Here is a 23,883-nt window from a genome sequence, read left to right on the forward strand (position 1 = left end):
TGATTGAGTTGGGTTTTCTCCTGCTAAACTGTTTTATATCACTTTATTTGGAGCCTGTCCTAGCAGGGCAGAGTCAGCTATGTTTCCGCCACCCCTATAATTTTCCCAGTCTGCTTTTGCTGACTAGGAACCCTAATAGGAAGAGATCTGCAAGAACTATCCTTCCCCACTATCTGCCCACACCTCTGCTTGCAATGGGATAAATTATCAAGCCAATCCACTGTGGGAACTCAGGCAGCCAGTGCCAAGCACACAGTGGAGGGACAGGGAGCACACAATACCTTTGTCATCTGCTCATACATTGGGAACTTAAGGAGGCTTAGTAGTAGTCTTCTTTTTGCCATTGTTTTGGTTTTTGTTGTGGTTTGGTTTTTTGGGTTTTTTGTTTTGTTTTCTTTTGTTTTGTTTTGGGGGGGTTGTTGTTGTTTTGTTTTGTTCTGGCATATGGCTCTTTAAAAGACTGCAATAAACCATCTCTTTCAGTTCCACACAGACTCACTATAGTCACTCATGAGCAGGGATGACAGAGAGGGTATGACTTTCAGGAAATGTATTCCAGTCAACAGCCGAACACATGCCTAGTGCTAGAGACTATGAGTTCTTCTGGGCTTTCTAGAATACTCACACAGGCAGATGCCCAAGTCCTTGTATAAACTGGGGAAGGACGGTCAGTGAACTCTTTCCAACAGCAAATGCTGGACACCAGACTTTCCCTTCTGAGCCCTTTGAGCCTGAATTCTCATAAATCCCCAGAGAAGTGCCCTCCAGCTCTTGTGCCCTCTTCCCTCAACCTCCGGGAGGCATATAGCCCTGGGCTGCACCCTGGGAGGTTCAGGACCTCCTGGTCTCCCTCTTTCAGCTGCTCTCAGATTACATGTGGGGCCTGAGGTGTCCTTGAGACAGTCAGGCCAAGTGGGGACGTGCACAGCAGCCCCTTCCCAAGTGGAGCCTGAGACCTTTTACATTTAGAGACCAAAAAAGGCTTGCAGGAGCTAGGGCTGGGCTCCTATCTGCTGGGCTGGGCCAGTGGACATGCCTTATTTATAGCACTGCTGACAGAAGCCCACAGCGTTGGGGCAATCCAGTGAGGCACATGGCCTGCGTGGTGGTGGCCCTCTTCCCCACTGGTCTGGTTGCTGAGCAGAAGGAAGGGCTCTGACGCCACAGGTAAGGTTCACATTTACTTGGACTTTTTTCTTTAAGCCTATGGGTTACAGAGCACACTCTTGGCCATACTTAGATGCCAACGGGGATTAGATGGCTTTGTGCTCAGTGCAAAGGGAGCATCCTCGACCTCAGGACCCTGGCTGAGGATCTGAGAACAGCCTGAAGTGCCTCCTCACCTTGACCTCTCTCTGTGGGAACCAGAACTGAAAACCAGAAGAGTTTTTCTTTTCTTTTTTTTTCCGTTTTCTTTTTTTTATTAATTCATTCATATTACATCTCAATAGTTATCCCATCCCTTGTATCCTCCCACTCCTCCCTCCCTCCTGCTTTCCCCCTACTTCCCTATGACTGTGACTGAGGGGGGCCTCCTCCCCTTGTATATGCTCATAGGGTATTAAGTCTCTTCTTGGTAGCCTGCTATCTGAGGCTTTGAGTGCCACCAGGCCTTCCAATCCAGGAGACATGGTCAAATATGGGGCACCAGAGTTTGTGTGAAAGTCAGTCCCCACTCTCCTTTCAGCTGTGGAGAGTGCCCTGTCCATTGGCTGAATCTGAGTAAGTGTTCGATGTTTACTGCACGTATCATCCTTGGCTGGTGCCATAGTTTGAGCAGGACCCCTGGGCTCAGATCTGCCCATCATAATGTTCTTCTTGTAGATTTCTAGGACCCTGGGATCCTTCTATCTCCTTATTCTCACATGTTTCTCTCACCTAAAGTCCATTCGATCGGAAGAGTTTTTAAAAGAGAAAGCAACGGAAGAATAAAAAGTCTAAGATAAACACAGGATAGCTTCAAGCCACTGTGTACTTGAGCCTGCCCCCTTCCACATCCCAGTATTTCCAGAAGGCCCTGGTGGAAAAGCCAATTACCGATGTGTCTGATTACTCTGAGGAAAGCATGTTTATACAAGATGACTTATGTGCTAGGGCTGATAGCTTGAAAGTCCAGAGCTATTGGGCATTTTAAAAGGAATGTTTGCATATTTTACTGCTTCTTGTAGCTAATATGTACAGGACTGACTGATGCACTGGCAGATTGCATAACGTTCTCAATATTGACAAAATGACACAGATGACAACCATGTAACATACATAAGCATCTCTTGCCAGACTCCCTGTGATGAATTTTATCATAATTTTAAAACTATTCTCAACTCAGTTCTTTTTTGAAATTCTGAAGCCCAAACATAAAATCCAAGGTTTAAGCTAATATAATTTTATTTCACAGTGCAGTTTATAGATTTGTTGTTGTTGTTTTGTTTCTCAGTAATGTGAATTTGATTCCGCGTTATTATTAGGCTGATAATCAGCTGGACTGTGGTAAAGCCAGGTACCCAGTGGGATTCATCCTAGCTTGCAAAAGCCTTTGTGTTTCAGTCGGTGGAAGACTAATCAGCTCAAATCATTGCATTTTATTATTTAAAAAGACAAGGGGACTTGAGAGAAGGCCCGTTGGTAAGAGTAGTTGCTGCTCTTAACTGGATCTCAGCAGTTGTCTCACAAGCGCCTGTGAGTCCAGCTTTTGGGCATCTAACACCCTCTACCAGCCTCTGTGAATTAATATGTACTCAGGTGCATGCACACACAGAGATACATGCACACACACACATGCACGCACACACATGCACACACAGAGATACATAAACACACACACACACACACACACACGCACATGCACAAAAATCAATAGTGAAATAAATGTTTTTCCAATAGTGGAAAAGCTAGGCATCACATCCAAGCTCTTGTGCATGGTAGGCGAGCATTCTGTCATCAAAGTGGACATACCCTACGTAGTCTTAGGAAAATATAAGACATCTCCTCAGAGCTGTTCATTCTCTCCAGTACAGGCTTCTGCAGATCCTAGGCCACCACACACTGCTCCTCAATCCCAAATCCAGAGTGTAGAAATCTTTCTCAGGTCAAAATACTTAGTGCTTGGAATAATGTGACCCTGGTGCTGATTTTAGGTCTATTTTCCTCACTAAAATATTAGTGTTTATATTTTCCTGTGGTGTTTCTTAATGTACAAATAATGTTTATTTGTCATAGAAAATCCAGAGAAGCTGAAAGGGAAAGAATGGGAAATTATGTGTGGTTTTACTGAGGAGAACCATTTCCCCACTTTCGTAGTTTATCTTGTCTCTTGTTTCAATTTTCTTTTTGTTCCTGTGTGTATGTAGTGTGATTGCATATATGTATGTGTGTTCATATGTGTGTGGTGCATGTGGAAGTGGTGCAAATGTGTGCACATGTCTCTGAAGGCCAGAAGTTGACACCAGGTTTCTTGATCACTCTGCACTTGAATGAAGAGTTCCTCAATCCACTAGTTTAGCCAGCTTGCTCCAAGTGCCCCCTGGTACCACCTCCTCAGCACTAGGACTATAGGCTGGCCATCTCACCTAGCTGGCATTTACTCTGATGCTGAAGATCTGAGCTCTAGTCCTCATGATTGTACAGCATGTATTTTACTCACCAAGCCATCTCTCATCCTCCTGATTCTAGACGTCCTTGCTGAGAACAATCATTAATATAAACACCGATTTAATAGAGAAAAGGAGTTCTACAGCACCTTGCACAACTAGGTGTTTTTAATTTATCTTAAAATATTAGTCATTATAATTTAAACAGAATTGGTTTTATATAAAAATTATATAAATATATTAACTATAAATATAATCAGGCTATATAATAGCCTATTTTTGTCTAATTTATGAGCCACATATTTTCACTGTCTACTCAAAATCCAATGTTTTGAAACTGACTGTTTCTCTATGACAGTATGATTGTGCTTAGTTCTGTTATTAAAATATTGTAATGATTGCACAAATGGGGAGTCAAGACCATATCTGGAGATTTGGACAAACATTTTATTAGACTACACCAACTGTCTTCTTAGTCTGATGGGTCTGGTTATTTCTGCACTCTTACTGCGGCCTCTTGATGCCTCTTCATGCAGAATTCAAGCATTCTTTGCCTTGGTTGTCATACCCTCCCCTCAAACAAAACAAAAAATTATCATTGTTGTATGTACATGTGTGCCCACATGCCACAGGGTGCCTTTGGAACATTGATTGGAATCTTTTTTCTCTTTCCACTTTTACATGGATTCTGGGATTGGACTCAAGTTGTCGGACCACACAAGCAAACACATCTCCCTGCTAAACCACCTAGCCAGCCTCACAAACTGTTTTGTTTTATTGATGTTTTTATTGCCACTGATTAATCAGCAGCTCATTACTTTATCCCACTGTGTTAATTGTGAGTGAAAAATAGAAAGGAACAAGTAGAACCTTGGGCAGTCTGATAGGTAGCAGATATGATTCATAAATATGGAATTTTGAAGGAGAAAATTAGTAAAGGTATACAATTTAAATTTTTGGTGCTAGAAATTAAATACAGGCCACTCTCATGCTAAGCAAGGCCTCTGCCACTTAATTTTTTTCATCAAATTTTAACTTCAAAGAGGGTTTTGCAACTTAGTACTTTATTTGCATGTTGTTACAATTAAAAAAAATACTCAAAGTCAAAATGAAAGAAAACCATATCATTCAATAACTTATAATATATGTGTCTGAGTTTGGCTTCTGTTGCTCTGGTAAACACATAACCAAAAGCAACTGGGGAAGACAGGCTTATTTCAGCTTATGGCCGACAGTCCAGCATGAGGGCAAGTCGGGGCAACAGAACACTGCTCTCTGCCTTGTTCCTCACGTCCTGCTCAGCCTGCAGGAAGTAGAGCAGGATTACTGACATCTGTGAACACAGCAATCAGGAGGAGTATGCACAGTACGCAGAGATGGAAACAAAAGTGGTTTCTCTAAGGCCCAGGAAATCCACTAAATGTTTGTTTGAAGTCTAATGACTCAGGGACAAGGGCTGGCTTGCTTCTTTTTGCTCTTGTTAACACATTTCTAACGTTCAATATTTTATAAAAGGAATTAAAAGAAATGTCTTGGCTCCTCCAAAATAAAAATAGAAAGGGAGGAAAATGCCCGAATCGGGATTGGTTTAAATCTCACATTTTACACTAAGCTCTGAGTCATCTGAGTCATGGCTGACATCCAGGCAGCACTGGGCAGTACAGCAGTCTCAGAGGCTGGTGTGTCTGAAGGATCTTTGTTTGGTAAATGTGTTTCTCTGCCTGAAGCATCCACACAGAACGTCACATGTCCTCATGCACACATGCTCTGTCTGTATTTTTTTATTCAGTTTGAACATGAGGGAGAAGAGCAGTGGACATGGAAGTGTGCATGGCCAAAGCCAGCCAGTTGGGAGTACAACACACAGCTCTGCTTGTGCTCCGCGTAATGGCTCCCTGAGGAGAAATGTTAGACTCTAGTGGGTGCAGGAGGCACAGAGAGTGGGAAAATGGGATTTGGCCCACCCACAGTGAGAGCTGCCCTAGTCCGAACAGAATGTGGGAAGGCCAACTTCCTCTTCCGTGGACTCTTATGGGACCCAGAACACCCTGGAGTTTAGGAAGGGTTATGTACCTTTCTCAGTCAGACTCAGAATTGGCACAATGACTCACTCAACTGTCTAGCAAACATTTGTGGAACTAAACTTTGTGGTTAATATATACTTAAGAGTTCTAGTAGTATTGAAAATCGAAGCAAGGAGCTCGAAGCTTTCTCTTAGGTGACAAGTTTTTACTTTTGCAATGCAGGTTGGTAAACAGGCTTGATGTTCATTCCCTGACACTTTTGTACATCGTACAAGAACGTGGTGCTTGGAATAATGTTTTAAATGTCATCTTGTTGGGCACTTACTGACATTTGATGATAACATGCCCTTAATTAGATCATCTGACTTGGAATTCTCATTCTCCACAGTGTGTGGCCAGTGGGTTGGGGGTCGGGGCAGTGGTGCTGAATAAATTCTACTAAACTCTATAAGCTTCTTTTCTGGACAGTCATCCAACTTTTAGCCAGAACCTCTTAATTAATTTTTAGAAGACATATTACTCTCTTTAAATACAACGTAAGAAGGAACAAAAAACAAAACAAAACTAAACTAAAACGAGCCAGTAAGACAGTATAGTTCTTATTTCAAAGCCAGTTTAAATTACAGTGAGCAGAAGCCTAATGGTCAAGTGCTATTCTCTGTCTGTCTGTCTGTCTGTCTGTCTCTCTCTCTCTCACTCTCTCTCTCTCTCTCTCTCTCTCTCTCTCTCTCTCTCTCTCTCTCTCTCTCTCTCTCTTGCTTTTTGGTTTTTGGTTTTCAAAGACAGGGTTTCTCTGTATAGCTGTCCTGGACTCACCTTGTAGGCCAGGCTGGCCTCAAACTTACAGAGATCCACCTGCCTCTGCCTCCCAAGTGCTAGGATTACAGGCGCTCCCAGTATGCTGTTCTCTTCTAATTCTAGAGTCAGAAGATCCAAGGCAGTCAGCTAAAGTCGGTGAAAGAATGCTAAAACTACAACTCACAAAGCTAAGAGATTTGATACATACACAGGCAGACTTCATTTTAGGCTCTTCCTTTGCATTTTCAATTTGTAGGGGCAAAGAAAGAAGCTAAAATGAACTTTTCTTTGCCCCTACAGATGGAAAATACAAAGAAATCCTATAAGCAGATGCAAATTTCCTGGCACTCAAATTAACCACCTTGACAATCATCCTTGAAGGGAAGAAATAGCCCCAATCCCCAAGCTATCTTGATACACACTTCCTGATGAAAAAACTCTGCAAGATGTAGGGAAGGGTTGAGAAGGGACCTGGTGATTGAAACAGGGTTCTCAGCAAGTCAGAGGCTTAGGAAGTGACAGCGCCAAGAGGAGCTTCATTTATATGATGCAATCTGGACCAGTGGGCAACAGGTTTACTAGCAGTCTAGCAAGAGCAGTAGATCTTCCTGTCCTGCTCCTGATGCACTGGGCAGGCCTGGCTCCCTTTCCTCAGCTTTGGCTACTTTCATTGGCAGCACCTCTCTCTCTCTCTCCTGGGGAATCCCAGTGAACCAAGGCCAAGGCGGGAGCAACCAGCCAGCCATGCAGGCCAGTATGCACTCAGCCTAACCTCTAACTTCCTTTGCAAACCTGTTATCATATTTGTAACTTGATCTCAAATATAGTTTCTCTTCTCAAAGCCCTAGAAAAGGCTTCCCAAACCAACCACAGCCTGCAAATTTGTACATGATCCAGAGACCAGAAATCTGGCCCCACCCTTCTGATCTCCCCTCTGCTTAGCCATCTCCAGTAACATTGACCTTCCCACAACTGGGCCAAGGACATTCACACTTGCCGATGCCTCCACCAATCATCTCTTATTCTTTTATCAAACCACACCCGAGACCCACCTCTTATCCCATCCAAAATGTATTGTCGCTTTCTAGTGCCTCATTTGATTTACTTCTTTTCTTTGTATATTTTCCTCAAAGTATTATCTTACACATACATACACCTGGAAATACTATGTGTATATATACATGTATGAATGTGGCATGTATTCAGTGGTCTGTATATACAGAGAATTACATTCAGGACCCCTTGGATTCTAAAATCTATAGATGTCTAAGTCCCTCAAATAAGGTGTTACAGCATTTATATGGAAGCTATGCATGTTCATGTTCTTCCACATCTTTCTCTAGGTGACTTACAATAAGTACTGAATATACAAATATGTAAATGTAATGCAAATTCCATGTAAATAATGGTTGCACTTTCACAGCAATCAGGTAGTATTATAATACCTAGCTTTCAAATGAGAAAATGCAGTAAAGCCCACTCAACTAAAGCATAGGTGTGAATACACTAGATTCGTATTGATGCTGTTCATCAGCATGAATGTACTGCCTTAAATAGCTCTAAGTTCATTGTCTTACAGCTGTGACGGTGAGAAGTCTGTAGTTTGTCTCCCTGGGCTAAGCACAGAGGTGTTATGACTGAGTGCACACTAGAGAGAATTCACTTCCTTGACTTTCCCAGCTTCTGAAGGCTGTTGTCATTAAGAGTGAGATGCCATGCAACAAATAAGTAATGGAGAGATTTATTTAAGGGAAGGAAAGGGAAGAGGAGTTAGGGCCTGAGTGGGCCATAAGGGTATATATAGAGAGAGAGACAGAGACAGAGAGTCAGTGGGAGAGAGAGTGAGAAAGGGATAGGGGGTGCGAGAGAGAGAGAGAGAGAGAGAGAGAGAGAGAGAGAGAGAGAGAGAGAGAGAGATGGCCAGTTTGTCCTTTTATATCAGGTGCCTCTGGTACACACTTGGTAGTGGGATGCAGATGATGATATCAGAGGTTGCTAAGCAACCTAGAGGTAGATCAGCTCAGCTGGCAGGCTAGCAAATCAGCTTGTGAAATAACAAAGGCTGCCTGTGTTAGGGCTTGTGAATTCTGCCTCCCCTTCCATGACAAGAGCAGAGCATCTTCAAAGTCTCCTTGACATCGTCTTTTCGCATCCATCTTCCACATGGTAAGAACTCTCAGGAATTCACTCGGGTGAACCAGATAATTCAAGACAATTTCTTTACATTATGACTTCATCACACATGCAAAGTCTCTTTCTCTAAGAAAGACAGGATGCCCACATGTTCCAGGAATAGAATGTACATCGTAGGGGAACAGCTCTGTGGTGCTCAGTAGTTAGAAGAGGAACGGGAGGCACTGGGGCCTGGATCTACTTGCTATGAGACTCTGCACAGGGCACTTCATTCTTCTCCCCTGCTCATTTGCAGTACAGGATGACAGAGATTTACAGTGAATTTTGAAAATGGATGTGTCTCACTGAGGTGTTTTAAAATCATCAGTCTCACTGCATCTCCAAACATATGATTGAGACCACAGATATGTGATAAATGTCAGTCTCAGGGAGAAATGAGAGGCCTGGGGGAGACAGGCGGAGCTGTACCTCCCATAAACAGGTGTCTGTGAAGAATGCAGGTAGCCTCAGGCAGACCCTGAATGGACCCCAATGGCAAGAGGATCAAGTGAGGTGAGACTGTTGGCACCTGAGAGGGGCCAACAGAAAGGGCAATCTAGCTCAGTGTCCTCCAGGTTCAAGTCATCAGGAAGAGAAGGTTGACCGGAGTAGGAAAGGTAGAAGCTCCAAGACCAGAGCAGCAAAGTGGCAGAACAAGATGATGTATATGGACAAAGGGAAAGATGGGTACAGCCATGGGTCTGCAGTAGTTGAATAGGGACCTGGACCTGTCTAGGTGGTGACTGTTAGTGCCAAAATCAAGCTTCAGGGTCTCAACTTCTCAAGACTGGAAAGAACCCACAGGCAATTCCAAGGTTATCAAAGGAGATGCCAGCTGTAGAGGTCTAACTTACTGGAGAGAGAGAAAGACATGCAAAGATGGGAGCTTATTTAAGTCCAAAAACAATAAGTGTGTGGGAGACCAGCAGTCAGAGGCAATCAGCTATTGAGCAGTAATAGTCACATGTGGCATTTGAACTTTTCCTCTAAAGGCCAAATACTGGAATCTGCTGAAATAAACTAGCAATCGTCAGGTTAACAGAAGGGACATATAAGGCATTTATCTGACTATAGTTTTACAGGGCATAAGTAATGAAAATGAGGACAAGACCCCTCCAGGTATGGTTGAGGAGATGGTTTTTACTGTAGATACAAGGGAGAATACAGCCAGAGGCATCTGGAAAACTCCAGAGCAGGGAGACTAGATATGACCAGTAGGCTGAACTAGGCTGTAAGAGGAATGGGAAAGGCAGAAGAGGAAGAGAAAAGAAATGGAGGACCAAAAACGTGTGGGCAAAAATGTCAATTTTATATAAGAAAAAGAAGCTGGAAGAAGGGAAGACAAGTCCCAGGGCTAGAGAGGGTTAGGGTAGGGGCCAGGGATGAAGCCACAGGTACTGAGCGAGCCTGGCAAGCCAGCTTGCTTGTTTTGCTAACAGGAGCCTCAGTTACTTATTTGTCCCAGGTTTCTTCCGATTAAAGAGCACAGATCTGGGAAGAACAACCCATTTTCATGCTTGGGGTCAATAAGTCAGACGCTGTTGTGTAGACATGTGATTGGGAAGAAGTGATGACCCAGTGGAAACAGACAGGTGGGAAACCCACAGGGCTTGTCCCCACTGTTTGTGGCCTCTATGTGCAGCATTCCTTCCTCCCAGGTGTATGCAGGGTCCTTCTGAACTAGAAGTCTTTAATCAACTTTCAGACAAGACAGATTAGAGAATTTCTTTGTGGCTAACTCTTCAATGAAAAGGCAAGGGAGGTGCTACAGGGATGGCTCGGTGGAGACAACCCTTGACTCACACACATAAGAACCTAATGTTGCATCTTCAGAACCCACAGAAAGCGAGACACAGCATGCATTGTATTGATTCTGTGATGAGACTGGAAGTAGAAGTGTGAGAATCTCTGGAAGTTTTCAGATCAGCGAGCTTGGCATATGCAGTGGCAAACAACCAAGAAACCAGGTCTCAAACAAGCTGAAGGCAAGGACCTAGACCAGACCTTTGAGCTCCACTCGTGCGCCATGGCATGCATATTGCTGTGTTCACACACATGAAGGCACACATATGACTGTGTTCACACACATGAAGGCACACACATGTACAGAAGTAATTCAACTCTAATTCCTATAGACAGAAAAGCTAGAGGACAACTTTATATTTCATGAAGGACTTAGGGGAAACCTGAACCACCATTCAGATGTCCATGGCCAGCTTATGGAAAGAATAATCAGGGTTCCTGTGACTTGCCTCAAGGGAGAATGAGGGCCAGGAGGCCAGGAGGTCAGGAGAAGGTCTTTCTGAAGGTGCTTCTGAGGCCTTTATTTTGAACTGTATTTTTCTTAAGCCTCAATATTTGCCAAGCCCTTGGCTCACAAACCTGTCAGATAGTTCCTACCTAGACCTCACTCACAAGAAGCACCAGCCTGTCCTCACACAAAAATACAGAAGGCCTCCATAGCTGCCAGCATCCTCTGGGCAGAAGGGACCAGGATCAGCAAACTATTGGAATACAATGTATAATCATGAGTGTCAGAAATGGGAGTACATATTGCATCCAAATTGTCACACTATGTTCACTCTTTGCTTAATGTGCATATTGCAATATTAGAAAACAGAGGTAAATGTGCACATGGGCTGTGTGTTTGCAACGAAGTAATAATATGATGTAAGAGTTTGTGTGTTTGTGTGTGTGTGTGTGTGTGTGTGTGTGTGTGTGTGTGTAGACATACATTCTTCATCTCTTCCTACAGAGGACGGCCAGAGCACTTACAAAATGTATTTCTGCTTTGAGAGTTCTTTAAATGTGCTTCAGAATAGCATTTAGATCACAGCAGTGACGCTACCATATGATCGTGGTAGGTGTTTTTTTAAAAAGGCTCACATCAAGAACTTTCACTGTATCTATTCAATATTTATATATACTTAAACCCTGCCATCATATCCCAGTTGCCTGCCATCCTTGGTACAGTAACATGTTATACAGAAAGAAGCAATAGATTGACCATCCATCCTATACGTGTAGTAGCCACATTGTCTACAGTTAAGAAAGTACAGGTTTTGACATTCACACTATGACAAAAGTGCCTGATGATGAAGTCGCCAAACTTCATGGTTCTCAGAACATGTCTTCATCATTTAAGGGACACATGCTTATATGTTGGGTCCAAAAGTTTCCTTGGGAAAGTCTTTGTTGCCCTTGATGAAGGCAGAGCCAAAATGTGTTGGCTCAAATTCTCAAAATGTAGGCACCAAGGGCCCCAGCAGTGCTGCCTACACTGTAGACATGTGGCCTCTGTGAGCTTGCCTGCAGCCTCAAATATCTGAATTCCTTTCCTGTAGAAGATCAGAAATGCTGAAGTCCAGTTGCCTTGAGGCTGGCTCTGTGAGCCTCTTGCACTGTCTTCAAAGTGCAGTGGCTGTGGATATTGGAGTGCTAGCCCTTTTCCCTTGTATTCTAGAGCATTGAGCTAAATTAGAGTGCCTTTATCTCTTCTGTCCTCTCCAAGGGCTCATGAGGACTCCTTCCTTGTTTAAGTTTTCTCAAAATCTCAACTTTTGCAGTTTCATAGCATACTAGGAGTCATGATATTAGCATATAAAGTCCATGGATGCTGCCCAAATTATTCCAAATAGCAAAATAAAATACATTAGAATAACCAGAAAATCAGAAAAAGACTGCACTTTGGGAAGGAAGATTAAGAATTCTTTCACAGCGGTGTATTTTAGCACTGTTCCAGTGCCATGTCCGTCGAGCATAAAGCAGGTGCGCTTGCTGCAGAGCTCCTATCTCTGGCCTTGAACTGCTTTCTGCTTCTGTCTAGGGGCTTAGAATGCCTCCTTTAATACTATGCAATTCTCTCAAACATCCTCCCTCTGTCGACCCCTAGGTTTGGGAGAGCTGATGAAGTGGCCTCTTTGAAAAAGAAAAAGAAATCAATACCAAAAGTCTGTGCTCATTCCCGGAAGGTGATCGAATCATAGGGTAGAACTCTTGAGAAGCTTAAAACAGCTCTTGTGATGTCTGCATCTGCAGCCCTGCACAGGCACAGGCTGTGTGCTCTTTGTGGGGAGTGCTGAGCCTTTGCCTCTGTGCATTCAGTCCTGGGCCACTCTGTACCACATTATGAGTAGAAAATACCCCAAGCCAAGGCCAGGCCTGACTGAATTGTTTGAGGAACTGTAAGTCTGCTCCTGCATCCAGCCTTTTCCTGTCATGGGGCAGAAGGTTGATGTAGGAAGCAGGCTTTCCTTTCATAGGCCCCCTTCCTGACTGGTAATGAGGGAGGGAGAAAGGCCCTGGTATGAAACAGCACTCTACAGCTTGTCTAGAAAGAGCAAACTGCAAAGGTACTTGAGTCAACATGCTGTTTCCATCTTCGCCATGTGTTTTTCATTCCCATTTTGGTTACTCTTGGCTCCAGTTATGGAGCTTGCTTAAGGTAATGTGGTTGCAATTGGTTTTAGACATCAAAAATGAATAGTGATTTGTCTGGAGTGGGCTAACGAGGATGGTAAGTGGCTAAGACAGAAAGCACATTGCCTTTCTAGAGATCTGGAAAATTCCTTTCTTCCTTCTTCTTTGTGGGAACAGAATCTGTTTGTAAAAGAGCCCAGGGAGCTTTGACTAATGCCCACAGTCAAACTCAGCATCCAGTGGCTAAAGCTGCAGACCACAAAGTGTGCAGCCATTAGCCTGCTGCAGAGGAAGCAGATGCCTTTGAGCCAGAAACAATATGCAAAGATAAGCATTCTTCCTCTAGCAAAAATAGGGTGACTTACTCAATCACCGTAGCAAAAACAACAACAACAACAAAACAATTGTTCACCTATTAGATAAAAATAGTTAGGATTAAAAGGCCTGTTGTGTGGCCAGCAAGACAGCTCAGCAAGGTAAACACCTGTGCCACCAAGGCTGATGACCTAAGTTCTCTCTCATGGATCCACATGGAGAAAGGAGAGAATTGTCTCCTACAAGATGTCTTCTGAGCTCCACATGTGTACTGCAGCAGGCACATGGCTACATACATATACAAGAGACAGGGGTGTGTCTTAATCTGATGCCAATGTCAGAAGTCTTACCAAGGTCTCAAGCAAGTCTTCCTCTCTGCACCTCTATTTACAATTATCTACAATGCGGATAGTTGTAAGGCCTCATTGGTTGGGCTTATGAAATAAGCTTTTGAAACCAATAACTGAAGGTGACCTGTCTTTGTGCTGGTGCCATCTTGCCTTTGGTGGTGATCTTTGTGCGGTTGGCTGTTCCTCATATCCTCTGATATGAGGACCGTTTTGGGTAACCCCTGTCTGGTAGAAAATCTAGAATATCCACTTTACCCTGGGGCCAAAGTCAGGGATGGGAAGAGAAGAGCCACCCAGAGACCTGGTCCTTGATGGCACTGCCTAGGTCAGGCTCAAAGCAAACACCCTGCTTGTCCCCAGTGTCACTCAGATACTAGAGGATGCTGCTGGATTCATAGGTGCTTTGAGTTGCAGGGACATTAAGACATGAGCAGCTTAATGTCTTGAGACAGCGGGCTGTATGCTGCCTTTGCTCTGGTTTCCTAGTAAGCTGATAGATGTGTGGTCTAATGATAAAAATGCTAGCATGAAGCCAGTCACTCTGTGATGACTTTGGTGTGAAGCCCAATGAATCCATTCGCAGTACACTTATCTAGACATGGCTTTCTTCATCAGTCACATAAAGATAATGAGATTAACCTAAGCCATGTCGGGTGGTGGCTCTCAAATTGCAGGCAGCATTTGATTTTGATGGCTTGGACCTAAAACATTAACCAGTCACATCTTCTTGAACAAACAAAATAATCAGAAAATTGTCTTTAATACTCCTTATAATTCTAAGAAGCTTGAAATTTGTTCTATAGATCATGTCTTATCTGGAGCTATAATCCTGAACTTAGAAGAAAATCAAAACAAAGGAAATTATAAATCAGAAAGAAAATATTTGCCTTTTCTGTGACCCCTTGTTTCCGTTACTATTTCACTTCTCCATAGTTTTGTCTTATCTGAGAAAAATCAAGTCTTTTCCCACGGACCTCTACTATTCCCAGCATAAGACACTGACCCCGAAGCCCAGCTCATTGGCAACCCCTCTGGCTTGCATCGCCCTCACAAAAGACTATAGGGCCTGAAGAGGAACAAAGGGTAGCGAAAGGGTAATGGAATATATATATATATATATATATATATATATATATATATATATATATATATATATATATATATCCAATAGTAATATCAACATAAGCACAGTAAGGGAATCAAGACATGTTTTCTGTTAAAGCAAAGAAATATAGTGGAAAATGAAACTCCAGGACAAGCAGTCCCTGAGAGTGAGGACTCTGCTTTAAGAGCCCAGTGCACACTGTGCTTTCCACATCATTGATACTCCTGAATTTACCAGTTCTGACATCAATGAATGATGCTATGTTCAGTTATGTTCACATAAATTTGTCTTCTGGATTAGAGATAAATTTATTTTCTTCCTGCAGTCATTTGGCTTTCTGCAGAGCATATATCCACAGGGGATTGGTTCCAGGCCTCCAGATTACATGGACGTTCAAGTGAATTGGATGGTGTCCTATTTGTACATAACTCATCTCCACATATAGTACCTCAGACATACTTGGCACAGTGCCTACATATCCCTTTATAGATGCTCTCTATGTAACAAATTCAAGATTTACTTTTTAGAGTTTTCTAGAATGTTGTTTTTCTTTTTTAAAAAAAAGATTTATTTGTTTTATTTTATGTATATGAGTGTTCTCTCTGCATGTACACCTGCATGTCAGAAGAAGGCATCATGCCAGTATAGATGGTTGTGAGCCATTTGCTGGGAATTGAACTCAGGACCTCTGGAAGAGCAGACAGTGCTCTTAACCACTGAGCCATCTCTCCAGCTCCGAATGTTGCTTTTCTTATGAGTATTTTCTTTTTAAATTTTTTATTTATTTACTTTTATGTTTTGTACATTGATGCTTTGACTGCATGTTTGCGTGGGTGAAGGTGTCAGATCCCCTGAAACAAGAGTTAAAGACAGTTGTTAGCTGCCATTGGGGTGCTAGGAATTGAACCCGAGTCCTCTGAAAGAGCAGTCCTCTCCCCAGCCCCACCTATGGGTATTTTCTAACGAGTATGTCTTATGCATGATTGGTTGAATCCTTAGACAAGGAACCCACAAGTAGGGAAAGCCAATTGTGATTGTGATTAATCTATCCCAACACCCACCATTTACTTACGAGGGGTTGGACTGCTGGCTTTTAAACCCTTGTCGATAACCTCCAGCTAAGCAGGAGGCAACTGTAGAGCCATCATCACTAGCATCAAATCAAATCCATGAGGACTCTGCCCTGTGCCTATGAAGAAGTGACGATTGCCTAGGCTAGTGACAAGCTGTTAATGATAAATGAAAATGATACTCACTTTACTCCCATCAGATAGCCTTGTGTCCAGGCCTGGACTGCGTGGGATCTGACTCTAATCTGTGGCTTTTCCCCAACTCCCATAATTTATGCTAACCTTCAACAACTCAGCATGGAACCTCATTTGTTAGTAGAATAGTCACAACTCTAGTATGGCATGTATCCTGATGTATGGACAGGGAGAACAGGGTGTGAACATAAAGAGAGGTCAGGGTGATGAGTCGACCAGACAAGGAAAGCCAAGAATCACTAGTAACTCACCAAGAGCCGGTTGAGTCATGGGATGGATTTTTGTTTATGACCATCAAAACAGAGAAACCTGCTAGTGCCTTGATCATGCAGTTCTAGATTCTACATCTTTAGGAAAATGAATCTGTGTGTTTAGGTCATCCAGTTTTGGTGGGGCAGGCTAGTATGGGACCCAGCATGTGGCTTGTCTCAAAAAAATGGGCTCTGAATCCAAGTACTCAATCCTGCTCTTCAAGTGTTGGCCAGTGCACCCTGGACACCCCTCCACTGATTACTGTGTAGGGATCATAATTCTGGACTATTGGTATGAGAAAAGAAAAGAATCATTTTTTCTAGCTTCATGTTCTGCAAATGAACCCTGCAAGTCAGAGTAAGAAAACAGATCTCCAGGAAAAAAGATTTCCAAGTTGTGTTTGCTGAGAATTTATCTGCAGAGATTTTCACAGCAGAATGAAAATCCAAAGAGGGGGCCAGACCTTGGAATTTAAAACCTGTTTTTAAGAACAACAATGGATTTACGAATTGGGTTTTTTTTTTTTTTTTTTTCTTTTTTTAAACAAAGGAAAAGGTGTTGGGCTTCTAGGAATGGTGAATTGTGGAAGAGACATTTGTTGTGTAGATCCTTGTGGTGCCTTGAGGGCTGTTCTCCTGATACAGGAAGGTAGGATGGGGAGGGGGGAATTTATGTCTTGTTTTCACACAGATGGAGAGCAGGAGTGGCAGAATGTTCTTTCTGCTTTTATTCCTTCTTAAATGCCTTAGGCTCAAAATAACTGTTACATCAGAGTGGAGAAGGCACTGGGAATGGTACATCCTGGTCCATTTTGATGGTCTTTTACAAATCTGCAAGGTTGCGTTCCGGATGTATAGAGACAGGGAAGTCAGCTATGTAGGTATAATCAATAAACTTTGCAAGACAATTCTCCTTAAAGAATATGAAAAAGATGTCGATTAGGTGGGGAGAGGGGTAATATGTGGCTTGGTGAAACGGCATATGTTTCCACACAGGTTCAATTCCTTATATTCCTCGTTCTAGCCCATTATATAAATGCTGAGACAGAGATGTGTTTCTTGGCCTGAATAACCCTGAGCGCATGGCGTGGACTGTGTGTTCACCATGCAGTGTGTTCCGTCTGAGCAATTCTGCCATGGAACCACTCAGGGCTACTGATGGCTGTGATCTTAAGAACTTCATTTCACTTACTTTTTGTTTTGTTTGTCTTTTTGTTCTATTTTTAGGAGTATATTTTCAGCTGACTCATTTCCCTAACACATTCTGGTGTGATTTTTCACAGATGCGATTTCTGTTCTTTTAACTCTGTCAGGGTGGGGTATACTGCACTGCCTGACATAAAGCACCTTCACTCTCTATGTGAAAGGGCATTACCGACAGGTAATTATTTTCAGTTTTTATTACATGTTGGATACACATGATAGAGTCAATTACATCTTTTTCATGTGCAGCTTTTACCATATTCACTCCCACCATTGCTATCCTCTGTTCCCTTCTGCGCTTGCTGATCCCCTTCTACTTCTTTCCTAGTCCTTTTCAACTTTCGTGTCTTAATTTTATTTATTTATTTATTTTGAGGCTTTCTAACATATTTCACTAGGGTTGATTACAGTGTCATGGTGGAGAAATTATAGAATCATGGTTTCCCTGCCAGTGTATACACCACTGAAGAAAATCGCTCCCCCCCCCAGCCATTATTAAGAGCCTATAGATACTTGGGGGAGAGGGGTCCCCCTGAGCTCTTCCTTCTAGCTACCATCATCTGCTTATGTGCCCTGGGGGTGGGAGAGCTCGAGGGCCCAGGGCGACAGGCCCAATCTTACAACTGCTATGAGATTGAGAGTCTAAGAGTCATGTCATGTTCTGAAGGTAGAATTCTCCTTCACTCTTCCCCTTCCCTGACCTCTTGCATTTTCCCAATCTTCCATGATGTTCTGGGTTAGTGTACAAATATAATAGAAAAATTGTAACTTTAGAAGAAGGATTAATATCAGTGCTGTCCCACTCAGAGAAAAAAATTTAAGATGATAATATGTGGGGTACAAGGTTTCTGTCTCATTAACCCTTTCCAAGCACATCCTAGTGAATCTTACTCTTATTCCTGATTTTAATTGGAGTCCTTTATTTCATGATGTTCCTTGAACCTTGGAGAGAGTGTCCCATTTGTGGCTGTGATCCAGCAATTCCTTAATCTCAGTACTTTGACCATGGACAAGTCTGAGTTATTGCTGCCCTCTACATAAAGGAGTTTCTTTGACTAAGGATAGCACTAACGTATGTGTACAAATATAGTTATTTAGGTAACCATTTGATGGCCATATCGTGTCCATTTAACAAAACAACGGCAGTAGCTTTTCCACTGGGGCCTATGGTCTTCCCAGCAACAGAATTTAGATTAGGGTTACAGAGTCAGACATGGATTCCCTCCCATGGAGCAGGCCTAGAGTCCGATCAGAGGATTGGTTATCCCCACTAGTGGTTTGTCACCATTTCACCAGCAAGCACTTTTCACCTGGTCCACCAGCAGCACAATATGCAGACTCCATAGCTGAGTAAGGCTTTTGAAGACAGTTCTTCCCCCAGGAGCCAATGCAGCATCGTCTGGCACTATGTGAATTAACTAGCAGGATGGAAGCTTCCATTCTGGTTCCAGCTTGTTTTCTCTATGTCCTGCAACCAAACTATGGGGTCTTATTATCTAGTTCTTGTGGGCAGCAAGCATCTATGACAAATGCCATTGTGCAGTGTGTACCCAAAAGTGGACAGACACTCTGCTATCATGCATACAATAACACTATCTTGATATCTGTTGGAACCTATATATGGCTTCTATCCATCCTAGATGCTCTACTCCTGGGAGAAGGATGCCGTTTGTCTGATGAGTTTTTCTTGTGTTTTATTTGTTGTTGTTGTGCTAAGGATAGAAGAACAAATGAACTTCTCTGTGTCTCTGTCTCTGTCTCTCTGTCTCTCTCTCTCTCTCTCTCTCTCTCTCTCTCTCTCTCTCTCTCTCTCTCTCTTTCTGTCTCTCTCTCCTGAACATGTGTAGACCTTTCCCCCTTGTCGTTATCCCCTAAACCAGCTAGAGTATCACAATTGTATAACATTTGTCTTGTATTAGGTATTATAAACCATCTGTGGATAATTTAAAGTATACACAAAGTATACACAAAGACAACCCTGGGTTATATTGCAAATAGTACACCATTTTATACAAGAGAGTCAGCCACCTTCCGATTTTGGTATTCTGGAGTGAATTCCCTGTGTTGCTGGGGAATGGCACACACACACACAACGGCTTACACTCTTGTGACAGCTGACAAGTTCCAGAGTCAACAAGCTGAAAGCCAAGGAGAGCCTGAGAGATGGAAGAAAAGGAGAGCTGACTTGATGAGCATGGGCAGGCTCAAGACACAGGAGTAGCTGAGTTTCCATTTCAGCTGATGATAAGGAAAGCCTGACGGGCCAGCCTAGAAAAGTCAGGCAGAAAGAGTTCTCTCCCTAACCAACTGAAGGGCACTCACAAAATAAAAACTAAACTGCATTACTTATCATGAAAACTCACTGTTATGTTTGAATATTAGATATTTCCCCCACAGGCTCGGGTATTGAAATTTGGTCCCCAACTGAAAGCACTTTTGGAAAATGACAAGCTTTTAGGAGTGTGGCCCAGTGGAAGGAAGCGAGGCTGCTGGCAAGAGCCCACTAATGGCATGTTGATGTCCTATTCTCTTTCTTCCATATTTAGCTCCCTTTTCTTTTTGTTTGCTGGCCACTGTGCGGCAAGCACTCTCCTTTTTCACATGCATCTGCCATAGGCCTCTGTCTTCAGTATAGATCCCCAGCAACTGGGCCAAGTAACCATGGACTGAAGCCTTGGAAACCAAGAGCCAAAATAAACCTCTTGTCCTTTTAAGTTGATTCTCTCAGTTATTTTGTCTCAGTATCAGAAAACTAACTGACTAGTCAAGTGTCAGTCTCACCCAAATCTCCAGGATAAGGTTTGGCCAACTAGCTTGATACTCAATAATCCAATCAAATCAATACATAAAATTGAGCACTGTAGACTCTTGGGTCTGGCTGAGGTCTTAGCCTGTATTTCTATCACCTTCTATGCATTCATTTGACACATATTTTCCCACCATCTTTTTTTTCTGAGATGGGGTTTCTGTGTATAGCTTTGGCTGTCCTGGATTTACATTGTAGACCAGGCTGCCCTTGAACACACAGAGATCTGTCTGGCTCTGCCTCCCTGAGTACTGGGATTACAGGTGTGTGCCACCACATCTGGCTTTCCCCTCCAGCTTATCATTGTTAAATCTCCTCTTTAGTCATATGGTGTACTTGAACAGATTATCATCTTAAAAATTGTCTCTGAGTGGGACAGCACTGATATTAATCCTTCTTCTAAAGTTATAATTTGGTTTTTTTAATTACATTTTATACCAACCCAGAAATAATACAAGAAATGTACACTAATATCCTAATTTTGTTTACATTTTAGGATACAGGGAGTGTCAGCCTGACTTCACTTAAGGTGTTTCAGAGAGCAAGGACTGTGTGACTTACCTGAATTCCTTGAGTGTTTGCTCATGTTAGTGTCCCTCTTCCCCTTTAAATTTCATGGCAATTCAGTAGACAACCGTAGGTTTAGGGCCAAAATGTTGGTGATTCAGCAGATGCTGAAATGGAACCGAAGCTCTTCAGCATCTTCTGTGTTTGTGTCTTGTGGCTTCTTCTGTGAGGTGAATTTTCTGTGTGGTATGTAGCTTCTTTAAAAACCTAGTATGTTTCTATCACATAGTTCTCCTTTCCACAAGTGGCCACAGCTTTGGCTGCCCCCCGACAGATCTAAAAGGACCAAGCATCTCACTGCTCCTCATGTTACATTCTGCAGCATTTTCCCACCTATGTGGACTCTCTGGCTGGCAGCACAACAGAACACAAGCTGGCACAAGAAGACATGCGTACCACACACTTCCCTCGGGAGCCTGAGCCAAGAATCCTCCTTGCCTGAGAAACACATGCCAGTGTTGGTTTTGGACACCACCAACAACTAGCAGTACAATGTGTGACCTGTTTTCTCAGAGATTAGCAATCAAAGTAGACTCCAAATGGTTTCACCCTAATAAACCTGCTGGCAGATAGCTTGCCAAAAATCAGGGCAAGTCCTTTCGAAGGACTGGTACATAAGAGGTGGTAGGTGAAAACAGGCACTCAACTAAAATAGACCCACTTGCAGACTCACCCTGTCCTTCACTATGAAGAGTAGCCAAAGACCCACTAGATGCTGAGGAAACGCTTCACTTTGCTTATATGAGGACCTGAATGCAGAACATTGTCTCTGTAGAGACTATAAAGGGAGAAGGAAGGCAAAGGAAGCTACTAGAAGGTGGAGGAGTTGCCAATGAAGTCACCCTAGATTTCACTTTCTGAGCTTCCTTTCCAGCTGGCCAACTGCCTGGTCCTAGCCTGATTCATTTGAGAGATAAAACTACCCTCTCACCTTTACTCTAAGTCTGGTTTCTATCCAGGCTGCCAAGTTCTCTGTGCCCCCAGCCCTGGACTGAGGGTCCTGCCTTCTTCAAAATCACAGATCTTGCTTCTAGCTCCACCTGAGTGCAGATGGGCACAGGGCTGAGTCTCTGTAACATGTCTTCATTTCAGGAATGTGATGTAGACCCTATCTAGTAACTAGGCATGTGTGGACTTGCTCTCCTGGCAGAGACACTGGGTAGGTCCAGCTCCAAGCCACGGCTTTGGTATCTGCTGCTGCAAAACAGTCCTCCGCTTGCTTCTCCGTCTAGTTCACACAGATGCCTGAGGAACCCCAGAAGACTAAAACCCTGGCCTTGAGGCAGCCTCATGGTAGGTTTATGCCCATTTCTCTGCCTCTTTGTTGGGCAGAGAACCAAGATAAGCTCTGGGACAGGAGTGTCATATCATTCAAGCTCTGTTGTTTTGGTCCTGTGGTAAGGCAGTAGTACATCAAAGCAGGGACAATATACTGAAGCAAGCTGCTCACTTCCTGGCCAAGAAGAGAGAGACAGGTGCAGGAAAAGCTACATTCCCCCAATCTCATTTAAGGGTACACCTTCAGTGACTTGGAGACCTCCTACAGGTTCTACCATCTTCCAATAGCAGAAGGTGAGATGCTTGAGCTAGAGAGCAACCCCAATGCTGAAATCCACATTGGATTATTTAATTTGGAGACTTTCATGTTATCTGTAGGTACAGAGGGCCACGATCAAGCAAGATGTAAACCTGGTCCTGTTTACATTTGTCAGTGTTCACAACTTGAGTCTCTCAATCCAAGTGAATTTATCATGAGACACGTAGGGTGCAGGGAGGTGTGAGGACTTCTGTATGTCCCACCTCTGCCAGCAGTCTAAGGAGGCCTTGTGAAGCTATGGCAGAGCTATTGTCCTAGGACAGCCTGTACAGTGACCCATATACATGCTTGTGCTGTTAGAGAGAAGAGAACCTCAGTGAAACTGTGGTAGGGAGAAGGGTTTCTTGCTTTATTCTATATGTTGTGGAAAGGAAGGCAAAGGGCAGGGGAGATAGAGTCCCTTTCGAGTTGGACAGCTTGCTAACTGTTTCAGATGTGTGACAGTTACTTGCACTGGAGTCCCTTGGAGCTGTCCCACAAAGCAGATCACCAATCCATTCCTGTTGTACATTAATTGCCCAGCACCTTCCCTGTGCAGACAATTGCAAACATGTCTGTACAGTAAGTATAGCCTAAAATTTGTTTGATTATTTGTTCATTTTTAGTTTTCTGGCAAATATTACTAACAGATGATGTTGAAGAGCACACATATTAGGAAATGTATTCCTGGTGTTCCAACAGTCAACCACCCAGTGAGGTGATATAAAAAGAAACTTGGTTGTTCCACAAAGCTCTGCCATGACTTCCAGGCCCAATTTTAAAGCATCTTCCAAACTAGGTGGAAGATTGTACTCAATTTTTTTTTTTTACTGGGAGAACTTAAAACATGTATAGCTAACTTTCTCCTGGTGCAGAATTAACCACAATTGAGGGGGCATTCTAGAAATATTCCAGTTGAAACCTAACCATAAAATGGATTGAAGAAAAGATGAATCTCTTATGAAAAGACCTCTTCTCATAAGGCAAAAGAGAGGCACTGCTCCCTTTGTTTCACACATGATGTAAAGAAGAGAAAGTAGGACTTACCCAAGTCACACACACACCTCTGCTACTATACTTGGATCTTATATATTCCCCTAAGGCCTAGTGTTAGAATTTTGGTCCCCAAGACTAAGTTACAGCTCAGTAGAAACTGTTTTCTAAGCATATACAAAATCTGGGTTGGATCCCCAGAACTTAAAATGAAACAAACAAACAAACAAACAAAAACCAAAAACCAAAAAACAATAACAAGTAAACTGTGCTTCCAAGAGGACTGAGAATGTCCTTGAAGGGGACTGGGAGACCACAGACCCTGACACATTTCTTGGCCTTGAGTTACATGCTGGCATACAGCCTCAGCACAGGCCTATGAAACGGAGCTAATCAAGAACACTCAAAACCATGAGCCAAACTAATTTTCTCAATAGTGACAGACAGCTACT

At 43.0% G+C, this 23,883-nt stretch overlaps 1 protein-coding gene across 1 annotated transcript in view; it reads left to right on the plus strand.

The window, feature by feature from the left end:
* Positions 1-1,037: 1,037 nt before the first annotated feature.
* Fhl2 (four and a half LIM domains 2) overlaps positions 1,038-23,883 on the plus strand; it is a 73,252-nt gene continuing 50,406 nt past the window's right edge. The window contains exon 1 of the mRNA XM_051152690.1: positions 1,038-1,167. The gene's annotated coding sequence lies outside the window, so the exon portion shown is untranslated. The remainder of the gene's footprint in view (positions 1,168-23,883) is intronic.

Source organism: Acomys russatus, chromosome 11, assembly GCF_903995435.1.
Source record: "Acomys russatus chromosome 11, mAcoRus1.1, whole genome shotgun sequence".
NCBI lineage: Eukaryota > Metazoa > Chordata > Mammalia > Rodentia > Muridae > Acomys > Acomys russatus.